Genomic DNA, 19,403 nt, shown 5'->3' with positions numbered 1-19,403 from the left:
CTGAGGGCATTCACACTGGGGGCATTCACACTGAGCACATTCACACTAAGCACACTGTGTTGCCAGCCTGTTGCCACCACCTGCTTGTTTTTTAGACGGTGCATTTTAATTTGAGAACTTTAGTTCTTTATAAAATTTTTGTTTTGAGTTCAGTTCAAGCTGTAAGGAGGTGTGTGTGTGTGTGAGTGTATGTGAGTGTATAAATTATTGGGATATCTTTGAATTTTTAAGCTTATGCCTTCTATATTAAGCCAGCAATTTTGAAATAATCTGTAGTCCTTTTATTAGACAGCTAAGCTGAAAACAAGGCTTTGCATTGCTGATGCCATTTCTTATTATATTATATATTATGCATATTATATTAGCTATTTGTAAATGCAATGACTTATAAGAATTGTTTGGAACTCTATATTTTCTAAAGTCTACACAGACCTTTTTTTTTTTTTTGGTTTTTTGAGACAGGGTTTCTCTGTGTAGCCGTGGCTATCCTGCAACTCACTCTGCAGTGCAGACCAGGCTGGCCTCGAACTCAGAAATCCGCCTGCCTCTGCCTCCCAAGTGCTGGGATTAAAGGCGTGCACCACCACTGCCTGGCCCCTTCTAATTTCCTTAACACATATGTTATTATATTCAGGGTTCATTAATTTATTCAGTTTGTTTTAAAAATACTTAATTTTTAAAAGGATTTATTGATTTTTATGTTTTTGAGTACATCAAGTATGTGGCTGGGTACCCTCAGAGGCCAGAAGAGGTGTCAGATCCCCGAAACTGTAGTTCCAGGTAGTTGTGAGCCATCTGATGTGGGTATGAATAACAAGCCCAGGCCCTCTGCAGGAGCTGCACATGCTCTTAACCCCTGAGTCAGTCGTCCATCTAGTCCCTAATGGTTGAATTCAAAGTTCTTTAGTATCATGAGTCACTGTGTGCCTCTGTGTGTGTGTGTGTGTGTGTGTGTGTGTGTGTGTGTGTGTGTGTGTATTTTCTAAAGGTCTGTTAGCCTGGGTAATTCTGGGAAAAAAATAACCATTGTCATGTGAAATTTAGTACTTCCTTACTTCAGTTTCTTCAGCTCCTTCAGATGTAAAGCCTGAGGTCATATTGTAGGTTTGTGTTAGATTTTATTTGATTTTGTTTTCTTGTCACTCCCAAAATCTCTTCTGGTATTTCTAATGGTGACCATTTTATGGAATCTGTTGTTTTTACTTCTCCTAACATTTTTCCTTGTGTAACAGGTTTTTTGTTTTTTTTTTTAATGTGTACAAATGGTTTACCTGCACATTTGTAGGTATGCCACATGGATATCTGTGAGCCACCATGTGGGTGCTTGGACAGGAGCCCTGTCCTCTGCAAGAACAGCCATTGCTCCTAACTGCTGAGCCGTCGCTCTAGCCCCTTGTGTCTGTCAGTGTGTCGTGTAAACACACACTAGTGAGTAGATTACTGATACATAGTGAAGGAGGTGCGTGGTAGGGAAATCTGTGGAGTTTCTGTGATTGACTTTAGGGAATGTAAGGACGAAGGTATTTCGGTCTAACCTGTGCTCTTGGTTTGTGTGTGTGCCCAGTGAGCCATAGGTTGGGAGTTTGGTGCTCAGTGCAGTAATGCGGGGAGGTGGTGGGACTTAAAGGGGTAGGGCTCATTGCAAGATAATTAAGTTGTAGAAATTACTGTCTTTAGAAGGTGGGACCCTGGGTGGCTCTCTCCAGAGCTGGACTGAAGAAGCAGGACTGGCTACTTCCTGTTCCTGGGCCATAAGATCTTCTTTCCCCGTTGGGATTTCTCCCTGGAAGTGCTCACTAGACCCAGCTCTATGCTCTAAGGATTTCAGTCTTCAAGATGACGAACTTTAATTAGGTCTTAAAAAACAACCCACCCTCCAGGCATGGTGCACACTACACTCCCTTAATCCCAGCACCTGGAAGACAGAGGCAGGTGGATCTCTCATAAATTCCATAGTGAGACCCTGTCTCGTTTAATTCATTAATTTTAAAATGCAATGAAAAACTAATGATGATCTGTAGGACACATGTAAAACCTGAACTCAGGTACCTCAGCTCCCTGGATAGTGTAAAAGGCAAGCCTGTTTTGAGGCCAGGTTTTCTTTATAGTGAAGGTTTTAGGCATTGCATTTACTTTTATGATAAACAGTAAATGTCACAGATTGATGCCTGTTTAGGTCTGTATACGTCTTTTGCTTGTGGTGAAGATCTAGAAGAAAATTAGTGAAGTTTCTACTTTGATATTCTAAATAGGTCACAGTAGAAAATGTAATAATGTTTTCTATTTAGAAATACATTTTGTGTAGTGCCTAGAATGTGGGCAGGATATCTATATAAAGCAAAAGGTTTGTTTTTTAACATTTTATTTGTTTTATGTATGTGAGTACTCTGTCCCTGTCTTCAGACACACCAGAAGAGGGCATCCCATTACAGATGATTGTGATCCACCATGTGGTTGCTGGGAACTGAACTCAGGAAGAGCAGTCAGTGCTCTTAAAGCTAAGCCATCTCTCCAGCCCTCATTTTCCATTCTTTAAACCTGAAACAAAGCATAAAAGCAAACACTACTAATGATGCCTCAGATACTGACTTTGAAATCACATAGACCATTCCATTATCTTCATTTGATTTGAAGGTTTGTGTTGAACATGTTTTGTTGAAAAACATTAAATTAAATCTTGTTTTGTTTTGTTTTGTTTTTTAACTTTTAAAATTATGTTTGTCTTCCCCCAACCCCCATCCTCAGTCATCCCATACACTGACTTGAGGGGCAGTCTTAAGTGAGTTTTTCTTTACAATACTGGATGAAAGTATTTTGAAAGTTAGCATTTATATTTAGTCATTTGGCAACTTTAAGTTGGTAACTCTATTGTATTATCCTCTGTGCAAAGAGCTAAGCTGTATTAATGTTTAAAGGTAATTTTTAATCACAATGATAATTGTTACTTTCTCTAGTTAATTGAGGACATTAGTATAACAAAGCTAAGTTATTAAAAGTCTTTCAAAATTTTTTTTACATTTATTTATTGTGTATGTGACTCTGTGTACACCTACACAGGCACTTGGGGCCATGGGAAGGCAGCTCTGCGGAGCCTGGATTGTTTCCTTCATGTGGGTCTGGGGGAGTGCACGCAGGTGTCAGGAAGACAAGTGCCTGAGCCTGTCTCTCATCTTTCAGATAGTTGAATTCACTAGCTGATTTCTAGATGACTTAGGCTATTCTGTTTAAAGTCTTCAAAGGGTTCTCCCCACCTCCTTCCCCTGCCAACTTTTCATGCCAGATTCTTGAAGCCCCTGCTGATTATGTTTCTGGTATTCTGGATTTATTTTCACATCTCGGATTATATGAGAATAGCTTTGTGAACTTTAAGTGAAAATAGATTGTTCAGATGAAAAGTATGTTGGCAGAGGTTTGGGACAGCTCTAGAGATTGGATATGTTTGCTTTGGTCTTGAGGGTGATCACTGAGTCATACTTGGTGGGTCCTCTGTCCCCTGGCTAATCTCTGTTAAAACCCTACAGTTTGCCAGGCATGTGATACATAAAAGGCAAAGTAGGCCTCAGCTCAAAGGGCATTTGTTTATTTAAAGAAGAAAAAAGAAATTCAAACATCCCTACTGTGTTATATCTAATTTAGTCATGCTACGAGTTCATGGGCTCTTTTGATTCTTTCTAGTGCCCATGATGCCTAAAGATAACAAATAAATTTGAAATAGTTGAACTTCTGAGAAAACTTGAAACTTTATAACCACAATAGAAATACTTAAAAAACAAACAAACAGGAGAAAGCTAGTGTCATTTCTACTAGGAGTTGTCCTGATGGAGCCTCAGTTGATTAAAGCTCCTCACTGCTCCTGTGTGGAGGAGCTATGATGCAGATGATTTAGAAACAGAACACTAAGAAAAGCAGTGTGGGACATACAGCTTCATTAATTGTTTGAAGTTGGCAGCATAAGAATCTTAAAAATATTTTTTACTATTTTTTATTTTATGTGTATAATGCCTTGGCATGTGTATGTGTGCACTGCATGCATGTGTATGTGTGCATTGCATGCATGTGTATGTATACACGATCCATGCGTGTGTGCACTGCATGCATGTGCGTGTGTATGTATGCAGTGTGTGTGTGTATGTATGTATGCACTGTATGCATGTGTATGTATGCACTGGATGTATGCCTGCTGCTCCATGATACCAGAAGAGGGTGTTGGATCCTTGGACTGTAATTATTCATAGTTGTGAGTTTATGTGCTGGGAATCAGACCAGGCTCCTCTGGAAGAGCAGCAGTAGCCTTAACTGCCGAGCATCTCTCCAGCCCTAAGTATCTTTTTTAAAGTGACAGTATGGACTGTAGATGTTTAGACACAAAACTCTGAAGACTGATGATGGTATGTTTGGAAATCAGCTCATCTAAAATGAGTAACTTATTTTTTTTAAAATATTCTCTACCAGATAACAAGAAAGAAGTATTTACTGGGGGGGGGGGGTACTTTCCCAGACAGGCAGCTATCTTTGATGAGATGTCTTATAAAAACCAGACTCTAAAGGAAGAGGAGAAATAAGCTGGGGGGGGGGGGGTTGTTTGCACAGAGAAAATGAGTTAGACAGCTTTGAAGTAGGACCATGGCATAATGTGTTTCTGGAGATCACAGCGGCCATTGCAGCTCAAGAATAGGAGCAGAGACAGGCGAGTGGTAAGCAGTCAGGGAGGTGGGAAAGACCCTTTGTAAAGGTTTGGTATTTAGTAAGAGTATTTCCTTGAAGGGTTTAAGAGAAGGATGATATGCTTTGACCTTCTTTTGAGAACAGTTAATCTCACTGACTCTTGAAGTAAGCAAGGAAGAGGTGGGAACGCTGACTGACCCACTGCAATGACAGAGCCATGGAGTAAACATGGCGTGGGTCATGTGATGAGTGTGTTATAGAAGTTGATGCAGCTGAGGGTTAGAGTTGGTGGTTCAGGCTTTGTGAGATTCTGGGGTTGGTTCTCCAGAACGTCAACACAATGTCTGCCTGTCTGTCTGTCTGTCTGTCTGTCTTTTGCATTGACTGCTTTATATGAAATTTATGGGTAAGCAGCTTCTAAAAGTGGCCATGAATTTTATGTACTTAATGTTCCACTAGTGGTGGTTATTATATTGTGGTGTGTGGTGGAATAATAATTGCTTTAAGGCTTTTTTAAGGGGAAAGACCAAGTAAGAGATATTTATGAAATGAATCATGAGTTTATGGATACTCTAAATTTTATATAATTATTGAGTTTTTACTTCTGTGATTTTTATTTGAATCCTAATGAGAAATATTACCTATTTGTCAGTATTTGTAACAAGACTACTCAATGTTGTTAAACTTTTTTTTTAAATACATGTAATTATTTCTTAGTGTGGAGGGAGTAAGGCTGGGTGACTGTGGCAGGATGCACATGTGGTGGTCAGAGAACAAACTTGGTTCTCTTTCCACCATATTCTTTCTGGGCATTGAACTCAGACCATCAGAGTTGTTGGCAAATGCCTTTACATGTTAAAACGTTTCTCTGGCCCCAAGTTTAAGAGTTTTTGAGACAAAGAAGCTATAGCCCTGAAACTTGAATAGCATGTCTACCTAAACAAAACCTGAACAAACATTGGCAGGGAGAAATCTCACAGGCCCCGCCCCTACACAGAGTACTGGCAATTAACAGCAGCTCAGCTAGGGAGACTTAGTCTTTTCAAGGAAGAACACCCTGATAGGTTATACCAAGTGGTGGTGCATAACAGTTTCCTTAGAGATTGAAACATTTCACTCTATAGGGAAACCTCCTTAAGCAGGATGGTAAACAACTCAAAAATAAACCCAGAAAGTCCCTGAAACTGACTAGGTTCATTAGGCCACTTTTTGCTAGAGTGAGCAATAAAAGCTGAAAGTCCCTCTCAGAGAAACAAAGATAAGCTACAAAAGGCCACTGAGAGCAGACCAGCTGCCCGGGAGCAGCAGAAACTAGCTGAACTGGCTGGAAGAGGTTTGGATCAAAGTCCCTGGGAAAGGACACTCTCCAACCTGTTGAGCCGCCCCCAGGCTCAGCAGTGTGCTCCAGGTTGCCAGGTTTGTGAGCCAGGAGCTGCTTCTGCTCCTGTCAGTAACTCTTCACTGTACTCCTGTAAACAACTGCTCTAAAACTCATGGTCCACAACGTTGGACTTTGGTGGTACCCATACTTTGGCTGGTTTTGGCTCCCAGTCTGGAGTGAGTATTGTGTGTAGTGTCTTCCCAAGGAAAGTTTTGTCACACAGTGATGAATCCTAAAGCCACATCCATGCAAGCAACATTAAATGGGCACATGCACAGGGAACAATAACAAGGAGTAAAAGGACTTTCTGAGGCACACACACACACACACACACACACACACACACACCGTCGTGAGTGTATTGGTGCAGTAGTGTTGTAAGTGCACTGGCACAGTATTATGTATGCCTGTGCCACCCGCTTCAGATAGAGTGTTTCACGTTTCAGTTTCCTATTTTTACAGAGTTTTCTCTTTGGATTTATTTTGCATTTTTAATTGCGTTTTTTTGTGTTTATGTGACGTGTGTATGGGCTCGTTTGCCACAGCATTCATGTGGTTGCTAGAAGACACCATGTAGGGGTTGTCTCATTCTTTCACCAGTTGGTCCTGGAGATCACACTCCGGTTGTCACGCTTGGCAGCACATCTGCTAGCTGAGTATCATCAACCTGTCTTGTATTTTTAATTATCTTAAATATGTTCTGAAGCCTGGTTTGATGATGTGTGCTGCACATCGCACAGGAAGGTGAGGTAGGAGGATCTTAAGTTCCAGATGAACCTAGGCTACCTGCGAGACTCTGGCATTCAGCAACCACTCAGGCAGCCAGCCAGACCTCCCTGACCGACCCCTGACAGTACAGAATTATCTGCAGTGCAGTTCAGCAGTGCCTGCTCTGTCTTACTCCTTTTCTCCAGTATCATCTGAGAAGGATTTGGATTCACTGTTGCTCGTTTTGCTTTGTGAAGGGTATGGGACTATCCTAGCTTCTTATTCCTCCAAGTTTCCACATGGACACAGACTCGTACACAAATAGCATTTATTATTATTTAGTTTTTGAGACAGGGTCTCAGTTTGTAGTTCTAGGTGTACTCACTGGAACTCTCTGGATCCGGCTGGCCTCAGACTCACAGGGATCCACCTGCCTCTGTCTCACCACTGTGCCCAGCCATAGATAGCATTTTGTGGATTATCGTTCAGTTAAAGCCTGAGAAGTAGGGGACTGCCAGAATTGTTGGGTTTATTTTTGAAATCTGTCAGAGTAGCAACATTTCATTCCCTACAGAAGACCTGTATTCCCAATGCTCTCTACAGTACCTCAAAGAATATGAATGTTTAATAAAAAACATCTGCCCACCCCACATCCTGGTACCTAATAGAGACCACATATTCAACTCTTCTCCTTCCCCAAGTCTTTACCAGAGGTGGAGTTGCTCAAGAGCCAAGGTGGCGTAGGGATTGCTCTGTTCCTGTGGTCAGGAGTGTGTCTTCCTTGTCTTTTATGGCTTTTGTTTATTGGAGAAAAAATGATGACGGCGGTGTAGTTGGCATCCGTGGTGTTTCTGTGGAAGAAGTGGTGTTTGAGATTTAGAATACTTAAGCATTTCATCAGTTGGCGTTGACTAATCATCAGTTTGTTCATTCTTTGAATGAACATGTGTGGCGCACTCATTGGCACGATAGCCATCATTTCAGGTGTCTAAAAATAAATATATAAAACGAACAGAAATCCTTTTCTTGGGTTTTCATTTTGGGTATAATGAGTAAGTAAATGATAAAAGGGCAATGCTTCATGGTCCTCAAAATGTGCAGTTAATGGTTTCCTATGTGTGTCTTTTTGGGTCCAGTTTGTAAGTCACAATCAGGACTGTACGGCCCAGCAGGGACAAAGGTGCTGAGGACTAAAGCATCCTGGCTCTGGGGACAGCACCCAACCTTTTCTTTATAAATCCTATGTGACTCTCAGCCCTGTTCATGTTTTCTATTAGGGGTTTGCTTATGGTCATGATAATGAAGTTATTGTTCTTTACATTTTTATCATTTTATAATATGGATCATATTTTCAATTACTGTACCTTTATTTCAGAAACGGCTACCAAGAAGTAGATGCCCAGCTGTAATGGTGAGGAACTAGTCCGTGTGTCATGGACTAAGATGCGGGTTAGCATCCATCTAGGTAAATAAGTGACCACGTCTCTCTCTACTTAACAGTTATCTATGCTGAAAACATTTGATTGGAATGTGAACACTAAAAGAGTCACTTACAGTTTTGGTTTTCTGTGTAGTTCAGACTGGTTCTACAAAACATGTCTGCTGTGTTTTCTTAAAAGAACCGTGCATATAGTATATTGAATTAGAGCTTTAGAAAAACGTATTGAAAAAGAGTTACCTCTGCCCAGTACAGCTTTTCTTACTATTTTTGGATATCTATTTTTCATCCCAGTCTTTGTTCTTGATATTATAAAGATATAGTTTGATCATAGTGTTGTATAGACAGACTGTGCTTATCTGGGTATGGTCCCACATGGCTAAAATCTGAACACTGGAATACCTAAGGCAGGAGGATTGTGTGTCTAAGGCCACCTTGGGTTATGTAGTGAGTTCAAGGCCATCCTGGGATCCAGAGAGACTCCATCTCAAACAAATGACAAAATAAATAAATAAATAAATAAATAAATAAATAAGTAAAGCAGACTTCTCTAAAATTAGATTTATTTTACATACTTCTTTGTTGAATTAAAAACTTGCCCTTCAGTATTTAATTGAAGGTTTCTTATTGGGGTGATAAAATGTTCTACAATTAGATGATCCTAATGATTGTATAATATCATAAGATATAATATTTTATGAGAAAAATGCTTCTGTTGAAATAAGCTAACTTTATAATATTTTTATACCTTAAAAAATTATTCTTCAGAATATGTCTTGGAGAGACAAATGTCACTTGAGTTTCTGGTGTCATAGAATGTGAAAGTGTGTCTCACATTATGTGCCTGAGAAAAATGATTTGATTTCAGTTGATAAATAAGTGGTATTTTTTTTATCTTTTTTTAAAAGATATACTTTTTAAATTTTATGGGCATGAATGTTTTGCCCTCCTGTCTGTATATCACATGCACACCTGGTTTCCTTGGAAGCTAGAGAGGGTGTCAGATCCCCTAGAACTGAAGTTGCAAACGGTTGTGACCTACTGTGTTGGGAATGAAACCCAGGACCTCTGCAGGAGCTGCAAGTGCGCTTAACCACCGAGCCCTCACTCCAGCTCCTTCAGATGGTAGTTTTATAGTCAGAGTGGATTTTATAGTTTTGCTGAAATTACGTTTATTATTAAGAAATTACTGTCTGGGCATCCCAGGACTCATGTGGTAGATGCAGTGGATCTGTGAGTTCAAGGCCAGTCAGGACTACATACAGAGATCTCTCTGAAAAAGAAGTCAATTATAACTGAATTTGATTTTGAAATTTTTCATTTTCAAACTAATTTTTCCCTACCTGATTTTTTTTTAAGGGACAAAATTATATCTGTTTTTCTCAGAAAAGGATTCTAAAAGGTAAGAAATCGTTTATGTGATAGTAAACTAAATGGGAAAGGAAGAGTGCTTTCTACTGAGATATCAGTAATATCGATTACTTTGTTTCTCTTAGATATTATTTAGGTAGTGTGCCTATGTGTGTGGGGGTGCGTGTGTACCAGGAGAGCCTGTGGAGCTGGGAAAACAGCGTGTAAGGTCATTTCTCCGTCCCCATGTGGGTCGGGGACGAGCTAGGTAACCGGGCCTGCTCAGCCCTTTGAGCCATCTCATCGCCCCAGTCTGGTGGTTGTCTTTTGTTTTGTTTTGTTTTTAAGATGGGTTTCTTACTATGTAGCCTTGGCTAGCCTTGAACTTGCTATGTGTATCAGGCTGGCCGATAGTTCACAGAGACCCTCCTCTGCCCTCCTTCCAGCATGGAGATCTAAGGTGTATGCCACCATGCCCTACTGTTTCTGAGGTTTTAAAAACAGGGTCTCATGTAGCCCAGGCTATGTCAGATTCACTGTGTAGCTAGCTAGCTTTGACTTTGGCCTACTGCTTGAATTATGGATGTGTTCCACCATAATAGAGGTGTTAATAGGGTTCCAGACATAATAGATATTTTTTAAAAATTCCTTATGGATCACCTTTCCAATGGATTTTTAACAATAGTTTTTTTTTTGTTTTTTTTTTTTTAAATTTTTTAAGACTTTTTGAAGGTAGACTTCATCAAGTGAATAGAAATTATAATAGTGTTTGTTTGTTTGTTAACTGTGTACCAAGTACTTGGATTCAGTTGCTAGGCAGTTTAAAGTCACCGTGGTCATACTTCCTCAGGAACGTTGGAGGTGGGGAGTAGTGAACACTGTAGATTAACGCCGACACCAACTAAATGCCAATTTTAAAAAACTGTTTGTAATTCTTTATGGGTCACTTTTCCATTGGATTTTTAAGAAAATAGTTTTTAAAATATTCTTTAGACTTTCTAAAGGAAAGCTTTTAAAGTGATGTTTCAGCTCAGTAACCAGTTCCGGTTAAGTGTTCCATTATCACGTGCTGTAGGGACGCACATGCTCTGGAACACCCTTGCCCATTGTCGACACTGCTGCAGTTAACCCTGGTCTTGGGACCTGCCGGCTGAGCCTGAGGGAGCACAGTGCCACAGGGAAGGGCGCAGCAGTCCAGGGTGTTCAAATCCTCCAGGGTGCTGTTCCAGGCATTGGGAGAGTACTTAAGTGGAAATCTAGAATGTTCTTTTCCTAGACTATAGTGCTTAAAGCACATTTTCTGCTTTCTGTTTGTTTGTTTGTTTTTTGAGACAGGGTTTCTATTTGTAGTCCTGGCTGTCCTGGACTCACTATGTAGACCTCAAACCCAGAGATCCATCTTCCTCTGCCTTTCAAGTGCTGAAATTAACAGCTTGCGCCAACTCCTGGTCAAAAATATAAAATTTTAAAAATTTAATCTCACTGTTGTTAGTCTGTTCATCTTTACCATTTTCTTTTGGAAAGTGAAATGTAAATCTTCTGCATTAGTAAAATATATGATCCATAGTGATGATGGACCATAGGGTCTGGTACCTTTAGGGCTCCCAACTAGAGTGGTAAGTGGTTATTTTTGTGACTTCTAATTTGTATTTATTTATTGATACTGAGCATTGAACCTAGGGCCTTGTATGTGGTACTCCTCTTAGTGATCTATGCTTAAATTCTAGTATTTTTACTTTGTGTTTGTGTGTATGCATGCTTGTTGGTACATGTATGCAGATGTACATGTATATGCACATGCATGTCTGTTCATGTGTATGTAGAAGCCAGAGGATAACCTCAGCTGTCATTTTTTTCATTTATCACTTTTTTCTCTGGAGACAGGGTCTCTTACTTGCTTGAAACTTGCCAGCTGGGCTGGACTGGCTGGCCAGCAAGCTCAGGGGATCTTGTCTGGCTCTGTCTCCATAGAGCTGGGATTACAAATGCACATGAGTGCACCCAGCTTCCCCATCTCGGGTCCTCTGCTTGCAAGGCACGCACTTTACTAACTGAACCTCCTCTCCAGCACCCTGATATTTGGTATAAAAAAATAGCACATTATTCTCTCTCTCTCTCTCTCTCTCTCTCTCTCTCTCTCTCTCTCTCACACACACACACACACACACAGTATCACTGCTATGTAGTTAAATGTAGTAAAGGGACAGTGGCAACCTTAAAAAAAATTTAAATACTCTATATAGTATGTATTTTATTTGTTTGTGTAGATTTTTTTGAGAGCCTCTAAGAGCTGCAGGTCTGGCACATCAGCATTTGATATAAGTTCAGGAGTATTGATACCAGAACAGTTTTTGGTCCTGCTCATCACCACTGGTCCATTTAAAGAGCCATCTGTTTTCTCCCATATTGGGTCTCCATATAAGTGGCTTTTAATGTTTGTTGTGCATTAAAAACATATTTTTTTTTTTTAGTTTTTTTTTTTTTTAAAGATTTATTTATTTATTTTATTTATGAGTACACTGTCGCTGGCTGTCTTCGGACACACCTGAAGAGGTCATCCAATCTCATTACGGATGGTTGTGAGCCACCATGTGGTTGCTGGGATTTGAACTCAGGACCTCTGGAAGAGCAGTCAGTGCTCTTAACCGCTGAGCCATCTCTCCAGCCCCCTAAAAACATATTTTTAAATCATAAAATTTTACAAATATTTATTGTATCTGTGTGTAAGTAAATGAATGCATGGCTTCCACTCTCCTCCTGTTCCCTGTGTAAGTCTTATTGATTGATTGATTTACTTTGTGTATATGTGTGGGCATGTGTTCGGTGACCAAAGAAGCATAAGATCTCTAGGACTGGAGTTAAAAAAGTGGCTGTGAGCTGCTGATGTAGGTACTGGAACCAGCCATGGTTGGAAAAGGCTGAAGGTACCTAATTAGGAGGGAAGTTCTTACTTTGAGTCTTAGAGGCTCTGTTTCTGGGTTAGGGAACTGACACAAGGTAGAAAGGAATAGGGAGGTATCTCTATTTGTGTATCTATAATAAAAGCACACCACAGAGTGGGCAGCTTATAAAGAGAAGTCTAGTTCTCACCATTCTGGATGCTGAGAATTCTAAGATAGTGTACTGGCAGGGCCCTTGTCTGCTGAGTGCTGCTTCCTACAGGGAAGAGGAGTGCTGGGGCACGTGAGAGCCTTAATCCACAGAGAGGAGCTGCACTACCTGGCTGCCTCCTCCCTTCTCCCCCACAGCCAGTTGTAGCTCCTCAGCTTTGGAGGGGCATATTCACACTGCAGCAGGAAAGCAGGAGTGCACATTGTCTGAGAAAGCAAAGCAAGGTGGAAGGAAACCTTCTGAAAGTAGTTGGTTGGCTGTTTTTTTTTTTTTTTATAAAAGTTTTGGTGAGAAGACAGAACTTTTGCAGCTGATAATGCTTTTCACATTCCATAGATTGTCGAGTGTTGCCCTTTAAATGTACAACTCAGAATTGAACCAGCGGCACAGTTCTTTTGCGTATCTTTTGTTCCTGAGTCTCCTTATACAGCATACTAATTTCACTATCCTTACCTGGTACACTGCGTGGATAGAACCCTAATGTTTCTGCTTTTACAGATGAAAGCCAGTTTTAGAAAAATGGATTTGAGGGTCTTTCTCCTTACTGTGTGACTGCCCTGTCAGTTAATACTTTGCTGCATGAAAAAGACATAAATAACTTGGTTATAGGTTACGTCTTAGAGAAGTTTGTTTTTGTTATTGATGTATTTTTATTTGTGTGTGTGAGTGTGAGTGTGTGTGTGTGTGTGTGTGTGTGTGTGAGAGAGAGAGAGAGAGAGAGAGAGAGAGAGAGAGAGAGAGAGAGAGGCAGAGAGAGACAGACAGAGAGAGTGTTGGTTCTCTTCTTCCCAAGATCAGGTGAAGGCCTCATGGCAGGCACCTGGACCCATTGAACTATCTTGCCAGCCTCCTAAAGAAGTGCTTTAACCAGAAAGAACCTCATTACATGGACATTTAAAAACCACATGTATACAGCTAAAAAAAAGAGGATGAAAGAGATGAGTGAACAATTTAGTTTTTAGTAGTTTTTAATGTGTTTTTCATTTTATATGTATGAATGTTTTGCCTTCATGAATGTGTGCTGAGTGTACATTTGGTGTCCATGGAGGCCAGAAGTAGGCATTTGATCTTCTAGAACTGGAATTACAGACAGTTGTGGGTCATCATGTAGGTATTGGAAGTTAAGCCTGGGTTCTCTGGAAGAGAAGCCAGTGCCCTTAACTGCTGAGCCATCTCTCCAGCCCCAAATGCTTTTTTTTTATTATTTATTTAAGTATACTTATTTTGATTTCCACTGAAGCAGCATTTATTGAATTAATAGTATTTGGTTTACCTCTATTATATAGAAAAACATTTCTTTAATGTTTCCAATTTATCACAAATACCACAAACTTTCAGTTTAGAGTATTCTAAAGGTTAGGTGTCTGCTTTTGTTGGGTAGGATATTTTAAATGCCTTTGTGGGTTATGTAATGAACCATTTGATTGACTATATTTCAGAGTGTCACAATTTTCCCTGCCGGTTTTATACTATGGAAATCATGTGTAATACATTGTAAAAATCTTCCTTTTATTCTGAAAGTCTCAGTTTGCTTCAGACCTAGATATAGGCAGAGATGAAGATAGGTATTTGAGTAGTTCGTGTTACCTGTCAGTCTAGGTCTTAGGTCTTCAGATGCGCATATTACTTGATTTTATTTGAACATCTGGAAACATTAAGAAACTGTCCATATAGGTGGTAAAATATGATAGTCCACTGGTTAAGTTCTTGTGGAAGTTGAAGTTTAGCAGCTCCGTGGTGTTGGAAGTCCACACAGGGTCTCTCACTTGCTAGGAAAGTGCTTTCTGTGGGCTTTGTGTCTGGGAGTCAGAGATAGACTGTGATATTGAAAAGTTAGTGCTTTCTAATTCAGATCCTTTGTCCTAGATCAAGGCTTCAGGTGTTATATTTAACTGAAACTGAACTTTATTTTTGAAACTTGAGAGTTTTAAATTTTAATAAAAGAATATGGTTGTTTTAGGGAACTTTTTGTTTATAGAGTCTTGTATGATGTAGCTGGACTTTACTGTTTTAGTTACTTGATTTTAGACTTACTCAGAGTAGGCTGACACTGCACACAAATTGCTACCACAGGACAGAAGTGCTGATGAGGATGAATCGAGCCCTGTAATGTGGACTGAAAGCAAACCTCTTCTCTCCCCCGCTTGGAAGAACAAGCACTTCCCTTGCCAACGAGGACTGACTCTAAGTGGACCAGCTGTCCATATTGGGAGCATAGGGTTGCTAAGGTGACCAGGGCTGTTTGTAGCAGAATGCAGCTGAGAGGGCAAGTTCTTGCTGTGTGAGCTGAGGGAAAGAATGTGGTGTGACTGTGCATCATTCCTAATCACAGAGTGCTGTGTGGGCAGCATGGAGACGCAGGGCCGAGAGCCCATGCTGTGTGCGGCCAGAAACTCACAGTTCACAGGGGAAATGCCTGCCTGCCTGCCTGTGAACAAGGCTGAAGTTCTTTTGCTTGATGACATAAACATTCATTATATCCAATTTTTAAAAAGTATTTGACATAAATGTTTACTTATTCTATCTCGTCCTTTTTAGTTGTGATTATAGTGTTGATAAGTTCCCAGTTTAATGATGTGTTCTTTGCAATTGTACTTCTTTGACTTGACACTTTAATCAGGATTATTTGGAAAGCCCCTCCCCCATCTTTGCTATTCTAAGGACAGTCCTCAGACCTCAGCCTCCAAGTAGGTCTGACAACAGGCTTGCCCTGTCATGCCTGGCTTAGTTGTTCCCCTTTTCCCTACCTCTCTTATTGCTGTTTCCAAGGACGATCTTATCTTTGTTTTGTTGTTTGTCTACTTGATTTTTGTTTTTTTTCTTTTGTGTTTTTTGAGCCTGTATCTTACTTTGGAGTTTACAGGCTTGCCTCAAGCCCATGTCCCGCAGCCTCTGCTTCTGAGTGCTAAGGAGAGCTTCTCTTTGTCTATCTGTGTCTATAGGGACAGGCTCTTCTTGTATGTGTGTTGGAGACAGTCTTTCCCTGAACCTGGAGCTGGCCATTTTGGCTAGGCTACCTTGCCCACAAGTCCTGGGGATCTCTGTGTGTGTCTCCCCAGTGCTGTGGCTATAGCCACAAGCCTTCATCCCGGCTTCTGAAGTTGGTGCTGGGGATGTGATCAGGCCTCCGTCCTTGTGTGGCAAGCTCTTTACCTGCCAAGCCATCCTCAGCCCTGGGAGATCCTCACACAGCGTCCATCCTCTAATGCATCTACAGATAGGTTCTGGCATTTTTATCTAGTAAAAACTGTAGTGATTTAAAGGGAGCTGGAGAGATAACTTGCAGTTAGGAGCACTTGACTCTTTTCCAGAGAGTTCCAGTTGAGTTCGGAACATGTAGGTCAGATGATTACCACCTATACTGACTAGAGCTCCAGGGGGATCCAGTGATTCTCTTGACCTCTGCAGGTGCTCACACACAAATGGCATTCATTCTTGCAGACACAAACCCATGCGGAGAGAAAGGTATAGCCTCGGGCTTCAATTCTGACTCTCTTTTGGATTCTGCCATGAGTACTGTTACTCCTACTTTAAGTAAGATATATATGTAGACACAGACTGAAACCTGTATTGTTTTGATTTTACTTCTTCCTTCCCTGATTCCAACAATAATATGTGGATTCTTCCGTTGTTTTTGTTTCGTTTTATTGAGACAGTATTTTATGTAGCCCAGGCTCACTTCCAACTTGATATGTATCATGGATGGCCTTGAACTTCTGATCTTTCTGCTTCTACTTCCCAAGTGCTGAGAGTACAGCCAGGTGCTACCGTGGTCAGTTGACGTAGTCTGGAAGATTGAAGTTAAGACTTCACATACTTAGGCAAGTGTCTGTCAACTGTTCCACAGCCCATCCTGATAATAGATTTATCTCACCCACGGCAACACTACCGTGACAGATTACTGGAGCATCACAACCCGGTCAGCCTCCCAGGATTTCTTTTACCTCTTATTGCCCATGCCAGATTCAGCTAAAAATCCTCACTCCTCAGCCTCCAAAGCTGCCACAGCACATGGCTCTTTATTCTCTTAAGTAGAAAATCTACTTGATTTGACAAGTTTTTGTTTGATTAGTTTTATGATTATATAATTTGAAGGGTACTTAAAGAATGAAAATAATTTGACCTGTAAATTGATTTGGCCACGTGATGTTTCACAGTGGGTCTCAATAAGCTTTGCCGCCACCTCAGACAAGCAGTGTGTAATCAGTTCACTCCTCCCCCTCTCAGCAGTCCTTAATTTCAGTGTAGGGAGACGTGAAGTTGGCTTTCATTTATAGTTGATCTTAAGAAAGAAGTCAGGTTTTCATAGATGAGTAGTTCTTTCTGTGTGCTCTGTTTTATTGCACTGGCCTGTCTTCTAGTTTATCTTACACATCTGTGAGTTCAAGCCCAGCCTGGTCCATATGGTGAGTTCTACATCCAGCCACAGCTACACAGACCCTACCTCAAAACAAAGTCCTTAAAAAAGTTTTTTTTTAAATTGCATATGGCTGTAATCCCAGCATTCTAGAGGCAAAAAGATGGAGAGTTTGAGACAGCCTGGACTACATATTGAGTTCTAACCTGAGCCACATAGTCAAGTCTGTCTTAGCCTAGGGCTTCATTCATGCTAGCTACTACTCTACCAACTGGGCTACATCCTGAGCCCCTGCGGTGAGACTTGACAGACTACATTCCAGTTTTATAGTCTAAAACAAGCTGCTCTCATCTGTTTGAAACATGTCTATTAAAAAGTGATGATAACTCTATTTTCATAAAATTGTATTAATTTAAAATTACCTTTGCTAATCTCAGTATGAGTTTTTTTTTAAAGATTTATATATTTACATATTTTATGTATGTGAGAGCCATATTTGCACATGTGCCTGCATGAAAGAAGAAGGAATCAGAAGAGAGCATTGGATTCCATTGCAGATGGTTGTGAGCCACTATGTGGTTGCTGGGAATTGAACTCAGGACCTCTGGAAGATCAGTCTACTGAGCCATCTCTTGAGCCATCTCAGTATGAATTTAATTCTGCATTTTATACTAATTCCTCACAAACTTTTTGTAAACTTCAGTTAAAAGCAGAGTCCTGTTGGAAGTATGTCACGTAGGAAGAGCAAGCCTGGAGGTGGATGTTAAATAAATAGCACTCTCCCTGCAGGAGAGCGAGGTACCAGTGTCCTTTAGGGAAAAGGCAGATTCTAGACTGGAGCAAACAACCAAGAAGCAAAGGAGTAAACCCTACAAAGATGGGAGTGTGTTAAAGGAGCATAGGAACCAATGAAAGCTCCCAGTGGCCAAAATTGAAATCATTTCAGCAGCAAAGTCATATAAAGTTGTACTAGCAATAACTCAAATGTAAAGAAATGTCCATGGGTCAGTAGTGGTATAAATATGTGTCTGAATAGAATCAAAGTGGGGAAAAGACCACTCTCGTGTGCAAAGAATTCCAAATGATTGGTCAGTGTCACAGATAAAGCTCAGCAAAGAGACTGCCAGCTCAGCACACCAAGCAGCTGGACAATGTTCTGTCTTCAGAGAGAATTGAAACTGCTCCCCACTCCCTCTCCTTTTTTGTGTGTCATCTGGGGATTGAACCCAGGATCTTCCATACAATAATAGATGAGAGCTTTCTCTACACACGCGCACGCACACACACACACACACACACACACACACACACACACACACACACACAGTACTGCAGTTGATCTCCTGAATGCTGGCAACTGTACTTGTGGAAATGCCTTGTAGTCCACACCACCATTTCCATGCCCAGGCTAGCCTTAAGCTTAGAATTCTGCCTCAGCTTCTTGAGTGTCCCAAAGGATTGTAGGCCTGCATCACCATGCTTGGGGCCCATACTGTGGAAAGATCTGGAGTGGAGTTCTAGTGGAGAAATGCAGGCAAAGCCCCAGCCAAGTGACCCGGTGACATCAGCCACCATCATGTTGACGGGGTTTCAGGGGCTGTGAAGTTTTATCTCTGGTTTTCCTAACCTCATAATCCTCGTCTAATTACAAGAAAAACATGAAACAAATTTCAGCAAAGAGCTTTATACAGTATTTAAGCTAGTATTGCTCAGAACTAGAGGAGTCACCAGAAATAAGAAACTTAAAGAGAAGGCTCAAGAGATTTTATGATTACATATAATACAAATATCCTGGAAGATAATGAAAAAACAAACTTACGTAGAAACTAAATAAAGCCAAATAAGTATATTTTTTTATAAATTTTTTAAATTGTTTTTTGTTTTTGAGACAGAATGTCACACTATAGGCTGGCCTGGAACATACTGTATAGCCTAGGTTGGCCTCAAACTCATGACAATCCTCCTGCTTCGGCCTCTTGGATGTTGGGATACAGGCTTCACCTTCCATGATGGACATACGTGTGTATTTTAGTTGTTAATAATGTTATCCATGTTGTTCTGTTACAACAACAAATGAGCCATGTGGTGTAAGATGTTAGTGGTAGAGGGAGTGGGCCCAGGCTCTGTGGGGTTGCCTGCACCGTCTTCTCGGTGTTTCTCTAAGTCTGAGACTTAGTAAACTAAGCCTTTTCACGTATTTTTTTTCATCCCAGAAAATATGTACCTTGTACTTAAAACAAGCGCTTATATTTTACATAATACCATGCTGTTGAGCAGCCCATGTCTTTACTTTATTTCAGAATCTAATAAATACAGTAAAGGAGTACTTTGCCCGAGGGCCCTGGGTAGCCGGCTCTTGTAGAGTGTCCCTCTGAAAACATACATGTGAATGT

The 19,403-nt window shown here is 40.6% G+C and overlaps 1 protein-coding gene across 1 annotated transcript in view; it reads left to right on the top strand.

The window, feature by feature from the left end:
• Nucleotides 1–19,403, top strand: part of Frs2 (fibroblast growth factor receptor substrate 2) — a 75,466-nt gene that overhangs the window by 34,169 nt on the left and 21,894 nt on the right. The window contains exons 2-3 of the mRNA XM_028759100.1: nt 8,130–8,219; nt 9,552–9,594. The gene's annotated coding sequence lies outside the window, so the exon portion shown is untranslated. The remainder of the gene's footprint in view (nt 1–8,129; nt 8,220–9,551; nt 9,595–19,403) is intronic.

Source organism: Grammomys surdaster, unplaced genomic scaffold (genome assembly GCF_004785775.1).
Source record: "Grammomys surdaster isolate TR1022 unplaced genomic scaffold, NIH_TR_1.0 126271, whole genome shotgun sequence".
In the NCBI taxonomy this organism is placed as follows: domain Eukaryota; kingdom Metazoa; phylum Chordata; class Mammalia; order Rodentia; family Muridae; genus Grammomys; species Grammomys surdaster.
Note: the sequence above shows the minus strand (reverse complement) of the source record. Positions and strands in the feature narration are given on the sequence as shown.